This window comes from Cyanistes caeruleus, chromosome Z (genome assembly GCF_971803275.1).
Source record: "Cyanistes caeruleus chromosome Z, bCyaCae1.hap1.1, whole genome shotgun sequence".
Lineage (NCBI taxonomy): Eukaryota > Metazoa > Chordata > Aves > Passeriformes > Paridae > Cyanistes > Cyanistes caeruleus.
Window position 1 is genome coordinate 23,333,336 of NC_141732.1, and position 9,441 is coordinate 23,342,776.

Below are 9,441 nucleotides of genomic sequence, written 5' to 3' on the forward strand. Positions count from 1 at the left end.
CTCGCAAATGTTGAATTCGGGTATCTGTGGTTCATGTTTCCTGTCCGCCCCTGTCCTTGTCCAAGCTGGAGGGGCTGCCTGAGCTGTCTTACTGCACAGTCAGTGGTGTCAGCAAGGGGCACAGTCTGCATAACTGTGGTGGGATCTGGGAGTTTGGAAGCCATGCTGAGCTAAACTGCTGCCTCAGAGCACCTCAGATGGACCTTTAGAGCTGACTGGCACTGAGAAATGTGAGCAAGGGGGAGCAAGTTTGGAGACAGGTGAGCTGAGAGATGCTTATACAAAGGTTGCCATGAAAAAGAAGGACGATGCTTTTGTTTGTTGTGTGATTCTGCCTCATTGCCTCACAACAGAAGACAGACAAACATCTTGGTGTTTGTACAGCAGAATGGTACCCACAAAGCACCTTCTAAGCCAGCAACATGTGTGAACGCATGTGCCCACGTGCAATATGGAAGACAGTATGTTAGATATGGGGGCTGCAGAGCAATGTTGGTAAATACCACTCAGGGTGGAAATAGAGCTCAGTGTAGGAGAAGTGTGGAGGCATCTCAAAACCAGGAACTGTTGAGTTTTGGGGAAGAGCTTGCTTTTTGTTTGACCTAAGCATATACTGACCTGATTTGTCAGCCCACTTGTTTCCCAAGACAGGCCTTTTTGAAGGAAAAAGAATGTTTTAGTGAGATAAGAAAGCTGCCCAGAATAATCTTCCCCGACTTCCCACCAAGGACTTGGTGACTATTGCTGGAGGTACTGTATTTTTACACATCCAGAGATACTGTGAGACTTAAGGGAAAAAATTGCCTTGACTGTCTCTATTCTAGAAGATGCTATACTGTAACAGATTTGCAACACAAAGAATCGGAGTATAGTACCCCATCCTATTTGTTTGCTTTAGCAGCTAAGGATTGCATTTCAGGGAACAAAAAATAGAAACTAAAACAAGCAAAATGAAACAAACAAAAAACTGAAACAGAACACACACAAAAAAAGGAAACAACAACCAAAAAAAACCAAAAGAAAATAATAGAATAAAGGAAACAAAAAAAAACCAGTAACAAGAATTTAATCATCCAGTACTAAAAATCTGATTACATGGCAAGAACAGTGTAGCAATTATGTACGGTGCATAATGTCTCCCAATCTGCTGAACCTATGTGCTTCAGACATTACTCATCATGTTTAAAGTCTTCGGATTTGTCTGTCATTCATAAGTCACTGCTTTGTAAATACTGACAGCAAATGACTTGAAAAAAGGATAATTCATTTCAGCTATTTTAGTTACTACCGGGGGCTGTGGGAGGAGAAGGATATAGTGCTGAAGGTAGTCTTGCCCCTGATAAATTGCAGCTGCATTGATTACCGAAGAAGGGGAACAGCCTTGTCACAGCTGTGTCCAATAAGGATGGGAGTTAAAGAAGAGTAGGGTTAGTTGGTCAAGGAGGAGTTGGAGTCAGTTGGCCATGCTGTGAGGAGGACCAAGTGTGTTGGATGCTGTAGTTGGGCTGAGATGGTCTGCTACCCCAGTCCTGCTTTAGGATTTATCTGTAGCATGGATTTTTGAGGATGCTGTCTCAAAACAGTGCTTCCACTGATGGACTTTAAAGGTAGTATGATGATGGCCAATAAGATGAAGTGCACTATGGAATCAAAAGTGTTTAAAGATGCTAGGTATGGGTACAATAAAAAGACTAGGATGAAGTTTTTTAAGGATATGTTTTGTGTTGTATCTGCTCCAGCAATGACATCTGGTGACCTCGATGTGTGTGTAACAAACCCATTGGGCAATGGACAGGGGGAACAGAGCTCTGCAGGACTAGAGAGCAGCAAGGGAAGCCACAGAAAGGGTCTGGACCCCAATTTGGCACCCAGAGCTGATGCTCCAGGTAAGCCACAGGAAATGTAGACCAGCAAAGCTTCTGATACATTTATCCAGGTGAGCTGTTGGTTATAGGAAAATGGTAATTGGATGTGAGAGTTGCCATAGTTGCACAATGCTCACAGCAAGACCCCTTTCTTGCCGTGGGAGCTGATACCTAGATGGGCACTGAACCTTTTAATAACTCAGAGTTACAGGCCAGGTGGGATTCTTTGGTTTTGGCATAGACTCAGACTGAGCAAGATCAAATGCTTGAAGCCAAATTAGAAGAGTCTAACAGATCAGTTTTGGAACTGGAAGCACCGTTTTGAAACAGTATCCCCAAAAATCCATGCTACAGATAAATCCTAAAGCAGGACTGGGGTGGTAGACAAACTCTCAGCACACATTTCAGCCCTGCTATGGCATCCAACACACTTGATCCTCCTCACAGCATGGCCAACTGACTCCAACTCCTGACCAACTAACCCACTCTTCCATAACTCCCATCCTTATTGGACACAGCTGTGAGGACAAGGCTGTTGCCACTCCATGGTAATCAACACAGCTGCAATTTATCAGGACAAGACTACCTTCAGCACTATCTCTATGCTTCTCCTCCCACAGGGGGTTTGGAAATATCCGTTACATAAACTAAAGAAACAGCAGCAGCAATAGAAACACACAGTTTGTTGCTTATTCTTCCTTTGTGTTTTTTTTCTGTTGACCTAAGAATTAAAATCTGTGCACTCATGTCCAAAATTATTTGCAGCAGTATTATGCCTTTATTCTTCTTGATGAAAAGTCCTCTGCAGAGCTTGTTCTTTACCACCTCTCTTCTACATATTTGCCAATAAAAGAGTTACTTTCCATAGCCTTATTTATTTACCGGAATCACAGGATTTAGGAGATAATAATGTTTTTTTAAAAAATTTAAAAATTTTTTTAAAAATTGAAATTTGCCCTCACAACTTGCAGATACCCTATAAGAATGTGCAGTAAGGAAGTATTTTTGTGTGAGAAAATAGCTCAAAATAACATTCCATCCCAGCTGTCTCATGCTGTCTCCTGAACATACACTTTTATTTTTTGGCATAACAGCACAGATGAGTTACAATGAAATAATCAGGGTGTGACTTTGCAAGGTAACTACTGCATCTCAAAACCACTGGCTTACAAGTTTTCACACACTGTTAATACCGGGAAGTGTTCTTTCTCCCTTCAGGATAATTACCAGCCATTTTGAAAAAAACAATAGTGAAGAGAATAATACAGGTAGAACCTTATTGCTTTACTTGGTCTTAAAACATTGAAACCTTCTAGCGAATCTGCATTGGAATTAATTTCAGTGAAGTTATACAAAGGTACTTATACTGTTACATTTTTCTTCTAGGAATATGGGAAGTACTGGGCTAGGACAAATAACACTACAAACTGGAACATTGCTTTTCAAGTCTCACCCAGGTTAGCCTAGGTGGCTTATGTTAGCCTTGCTTTGAGGAGAGAAACCTTGAGGAGGCCAAAAGTTGGTCTGCAGCTGCACAGTTGTGGTAATTGTGTTACCATTCATCACTTGCAATTGCATTTTACAGTGTTTACTTCACACAGATAAACTAGCAGAGCCCTAAGCCTCTGGCATAGATACAGTTATGCCAGCAGACATTATTGAGAGTCAGCTTTTGAACATTTTGGTTTCATTTGTTACTATAAAATGTTGCTAATTATACAGAAAGATGTTCACTTTCAAATGAATTTAATAAAAGCTGTAGTGCTTGTATGGCTGTTTGCAGTCTACCTGTCCTGGGAGTTCAGCATTCTGCATTTGGTGAGTAGAAGCCAATGGCTCTGCAGATATTAGTTCCTGATCAAGTAGTCAATTTTACTGGTGGATTAACAATTCCCTCTCCTAGCGAGGACTGTAAACAAACGGGGACATATTGGATTCTCATGAAACAATGTTCACTTGTTCCAGCTCAGAAACTGGTGAGCGCTGGCAGGGTAGCAGGTATTAGACAATGCTTCTGTAGGCTGCCTCTAGCCAATTTCCATCAAGCTCAAATGAGCGTGTTGTTCAAGTGTGCATATATTCGGCAAACTTTAAAAATTGCAGCGTATTTCTAAATGCAACAAATAACTTGAAGGTGCACATAAATTGTCAGAGCTGGTGAAGGTGATGATCTTGCCCACCTTCCCATGCTCCCCATCTTGCCTGGTGCTAACGCAAATCCCCATGTGCCCACACAGCCACTCTGCATTTTCCTTTCTCTGTTTTCCTCTCAGATAGATAGACTAGGTTTACTCTGTGACCAGCCAGACACTCATGCTGATGGAAAAAATGAGGAGGAAGAAAATGTCCAGCTTTCCATTCAGCTCTCTATTGTCAATGAAAAAGTGAAAGACCAGAAAAAATGCAGAGGTTGGCCTTGGTCACCCATTGCTGTCTTGGTGTGGGCCAGCCCTGGGATAAGTACAGTCCTAATATACTGGAAGAGCATATGACAATATATGCAGGTATTGCCAGCTAAAAATAACTCTTCATGGCAGCTTCACTTGTGTTTTTTTTCCTGTCACCCTTCCTTTTGCAAGCTGGCACTCTTGCTTTCCCTTTGTTCTGTTGCTGCAGTGTTCATCTCACCTGTGCCACAGTGTGCTGTGAAATAACCTGCCAGGCTGCTGCTTGGGCTGTGCTCCCTGCCAGCACAAAACTCACAAGGCTTTGCTAAATTGGAAATTATTTGCATACTCAATTCTTTGTTTCACTGTTATGGGCAGGTTGCAAAAGATGTGAAGAAATCAGTCTGGAAAAATACACTGAATTATAGTTTGGTAGCCAAATTCAGCTAATGAGTCTGGTTGTTTTTATGCTTGTAAAAACTGCCTTCTCAGTTCCTTTTGGTTTTGTCTGTTGCAAGTAGATCTCTCATGTTGCATAAGAAAGTCACATGGAACTTCATAAAGTTATTCCATGAGGTCACATGTGTCATCTCCTTTTGAAACAGCTTAAACTGAACATCTGAGGTAAGTGAAATAAATCATGTGACAGATCACTCACATTCATTTGCTTTTTTCAGAGAAGAAAAAACCAGACATTTTTAAGGTGTAAACTCATTTTCAAACAGTCATTACTTCACTGATTTGAAAGTTTGGTAACTTCAAATGGCTTCTGACATCATGGCTTCACTCATGACACAGGGCTAATAACAGTTTATTCCAATCACTAAGCCTGTAGTTGCAGCCTGTAATTGCAACTCAGATGACTTGGAGCACATTACAGTAAGAGGTAACTGAGACCTTCATACTAATTTCAAAGTGCTTAATTAAAGTCATATTCAAAAATCAAAACCTATGCACTCTATAGAGACAAGTGCATAGGTTGTAATTGTATAATCTTGTTATGCTGTGTATATTTTGTAACTGTAAAATGCAGTTGGAAATACAAAGAGCAGGTGTAAAACAAAACAGGTCAACTTCAGTGATGGAGATTGAAATAGGTAGATGAGAAATTGCCTATGAAGTAGTAAAGGTAGGCAAGGGTCAATATGTCCTCCAGAGCTTTACAGCTTTAGAATTAAACCATAAAGCTTCTGTTTCCAGGACTACCCAGTGAAGACTCCTGTACATTACATGTCTCTTGGAATTCAGAGAATTCACTTTCTCTGCTGGTGCTGCTGATGTAGGTGTGGCTTGTTACAGGGAGAGAAAAAAGTGCACTATTCAGAATACTGATGGAAATCTTTGAGTTTTTATTTAAGTCCTCTAGAAGTCAATGTTCCAATCAGCTGTACCTTTACAGGGCATTTAGAGATGTCAGAATGAACCTCCTTTTCCACTCAATTTTAAAGCTTTGTATTCAGCAAATCATTTCAAAGCCATAAGAAAATTATGACATGGGTGCCAAGTTTCACAGATCTCTGGTTGGAAAGCTGGTCAAATGCCATAATTACAGTATTTTTTAGTGTTTCTTGTTCCACTGTCAGTAATTGTATGCCCTACCCTGGGTGGTCGAAGGAGACAGGTTCCACTTGTCTAGAAACGGTTGCCTGTTCTTTAACTCCCACAGTAAAATCACTGAATTACTTCTGCCCTTAATGAACAGTGAATTAAGAAGCTTTTAAGGATGGATGAAAGAAGTCTAAACTGTACCTGTCCTGCAATATGACATTCAGCTTGTGCTCTTTTTTCTTCTGTCAGAAGGGCATATGGAACTAACAGAGATGATTTATTGGTTAAAAGAATGCACCTCTCAAGTAGAGCAGAAGTACCTCTCTCTTTAAATCCAAGACGTTTTGGTCATTTGGAAAATATGACAATGCAAAGGGGAAATGTCAGGCAACTTTACTCATGTCCATGTGCTTTGCAAAATCTTGCCACTGCTTAGGCTGGGCAGTTTCACAGACTGGATGTACAATATATTCTATAGGATTTGTTTTTTCTGGTTCTACAAATACAGTCTTCCAGACAAGACTGGAGCAGGTGGAGTAAAAGCCTCAGGTGACAGCAATAGCACAGGAGATTCAGCTGAGTCTTCTTGTAAAGAACAAGAAAGTAACAAAATTATTCCATAAAATGTGAGGATTTTTCCTCTCTAGACTGTTTAATAAAATGATTGAAAGATGTGGAAGAATACAGTAAGTCAGAAAAGCTTTCTTCTTCCAAAGCAGCCTTCATGCAGCGCTGTTTTCCTGGATTTGATCTATAGATCAAACACTAAACTAGTATTAAATAGTGTATCTGAATATCTGCCATGCTACTCTAAGACCAGACTAGACAAGATATCCTACTGTGATATGTATCCTATAGTTGAAGATGTAGCACAGTAAAATGTTAGAGGGCAAACTGAGGAAACAAAAGTTCATCCTGTGTAGTAAGAGAGAAGACAATAGTATATGACATGGAAAGAAAGCTGCATTAATGAGATTCATTTCCAGCAGAAGGAACTTTGAATAAAACTGTGCCTTAGCACAGTGTACAGCAAAGGAGATAATTTTTGCCTCTGTGCTAGCAAGGGTGCAGTAAGTGGATTGATTCAGGGTGCTTCCTGGTCCTGGACAGGACCTTTCTTGGATGCTCCAACTCACTTCTCTTGCTTTGCATCTAACTGTGTAGATGTCCCAAACCTGGTGCTATTAGTTACTGCTTCTTGTCCCTGTCTTACACTCCATTACATACAGCATCTATCACGGCCATTCTGATAGTTTATATTATTCTAATGGTTAAGGCTGAATTGTTAAATGTATCCACATAAACAACTAGGATATTTTTTAGACAAAATGTTAGCAATGGTGCATAATGCATAAATATTCCCCTTAGTTACCTCTGCATCTTGGGTCCTGGAATTCTGTTTTTGCTTTGGTTCTGATCATTGTGCTTACTCTGGCATATACTTGCGAACCTTTCATAATGCCAGCAATATCCTTAATGGCAGCAGACATTTAAACAAGTTAAAATTGAAGTTCATGGATTTCTATCCCCTACAAAGGATTGTTTTACATAAAAGAAAGTACTGTCAGGCAAAACATACTTTCTTCCAGTAGCTGGCAATCAGAGGAAATAAAAATAAACTCCCTTATTAATTTTAAGAATATTATTATTTTGCTGAGCAGACAGGTTCCTTCTTAATACCCTGATTTTAATGCTTTTCCAGACCCTGATCAAATTATTTTCCTTAGATTGGACTGGTTTCTTTTTTCTTCAAGAAATTTTGCATTCTAGCAAAAGTTTTGAGCAGTCCTAAATAACCAAAATGTGTAGTTCATTGCCTTGCACAGTAAATTGTTGTGGTAGTGTCAATATATTTGTGTTACTTTACCATCTGCTTAATAGATAATGTAGTAGGCAAGATCAATGCCTAACATATTTATGTCAGTAGAAACCTTGACATAATGTAGATATAATGGCCCTGCAATGTACTTCCTAGGGCAAGGACATGGCATCTATTATCTTTCATCTGCAACTTTAACATGGTTTCAGCCAGTCTACAAAAACCCTCTTGCTTTGCAACAAGTAACAACAGGTATTTTCTTAGAAGAGTTATGGATTCCTGTATAGACATCAAACTGTGCGGGGGCTAAATGGTGTGATGGATTGTACTTACACACCTAAATAGAGTTGTCTTTATGTGGACACCAAATGTAGTAGTGATTTTAGTGTAGCTGATTTTAGTCATGAGGCTGTGTAGGAGGGATAGGGAAGAGGAAAGGAGGGTGTATTATACAGTACTGTAGATGCCAGGACAGCAAAATCATTAAAAATATCGTAAGGACAGAGGAGGCAGGGACTATGTCACTACTGTAGGGTATTTCACTGCTTAAGTTACACCCTGGACGTGTGTTGGCAATTTACAGCATTGTCTGGTAAAACAGAACATGGTCAGTCATAGCTGGACAGACACTTCAGGAATGAGAATGTTCTCTGGAGAATCAGAGGCGGCTTTGATATCAGTGGGAGCAGTGAATCCCAAAGGACCTGCTGGCATAATTTTCTTTCCAAGACCAAGACCTGGTAGTTAGGTCATGGGTTGAACTTGATGATCTCAAAGTTCTTTTCCAATCTGATGATTCTCTGGGATGGGATGAAAAGTAATGAATTTTGTGAGGGTCAGACTAGTTGATTTCTAAAAGGTCCATTACAACCCTAACTATTCTGTGATTCTGAATTAGAAGGCTTGAAACTTAAAATGCTGCAAAATTGTGGGGGAAAGGCCACAAGGTTTTAAACAAGCTGGATCCAAGGAGAAAGGAAACTTACAGAAGCTATCCATTTTCTTGAATATTGCTGGAGTTTTTAACAAACCAGGATGAGAATGCAATCAGTGAGGCTTTACAGACAGTAAGCAGAACATAAGGATAACTACATTCCTAGGAAAACCTTCTTTTGAAAAAAAAGATTTCACACCAGACTGCAACAAGGAGGGGAGTTCTCTGACAATTCTTTTAAAACTAAATTTAAAATAATTATTCAAACACACTTCATTATTTTCATCATATTTATATTAATTATACTACTTTATACTATAGTGAAATTGAAATCAAGAATTCAAAGTGCAGAGAAGACAGGTAGAAGATACAGACCAACATGTATTAAGCTTTCTGGGAGTCTTAGCTGAAATAATGAAGTTGGCTAGAAATGTTAGAGAGAAAAGATACAACAAGTACAGTAAGTACACTGTGGTGCTTGGAGATAAAAAATTGAATTCCTTTTGAGATATTCTTCATGACAGAAGCAAATTAGAAATTCAAAGCATTCATTTGAAAGGTGGCATAAGTGGGTATGCCTCCCAAATTACAGGGACTGGGTCTTTTTCTCCCAGGTAGTACTCTGTGATTCAATAATAGGATACAAACTTGGAATTAAAGATTGATGAGACATCTAATAAGATGAATTCTTTGAAAAGTATTCGACAATTGTCAAATAGATTACTTCTACCTAAGTAATTTCCCTAGTTCATCCAATCTCAGAAAGAATGAGGAATGAATTTGCAGCAAAAGATAAGACATTGCAGAAACTCTTAAGTCCATCCCAGTAACCAGCCAGGAAAGTACACAATGAGCCTCTTATTACCAGCTCAATTCGACATACATATC

At 39.5% G+C, this 9,441-nt stretch overlaps 1 long non-coding RNA gene across 1 annotated transcript; it reads left to right on the forward strand.

Moving 5' to 3' along the window:
* LOC111942046 (uncharacterized) lies at positions 1–3,633 on the forward strand. Its single transcript, XR_015280724.1, has 3 exons — positions 1–750; positions 1,740–1,886; positions 3,252–3,633. It is a non-coding gene; the product is annotated as an uncharacterized LOC111942046 (long non-coding RNA).
* The last annotated feature ends 5,808 nt before the right edge of the window (positions 3,634–9,441 follow it).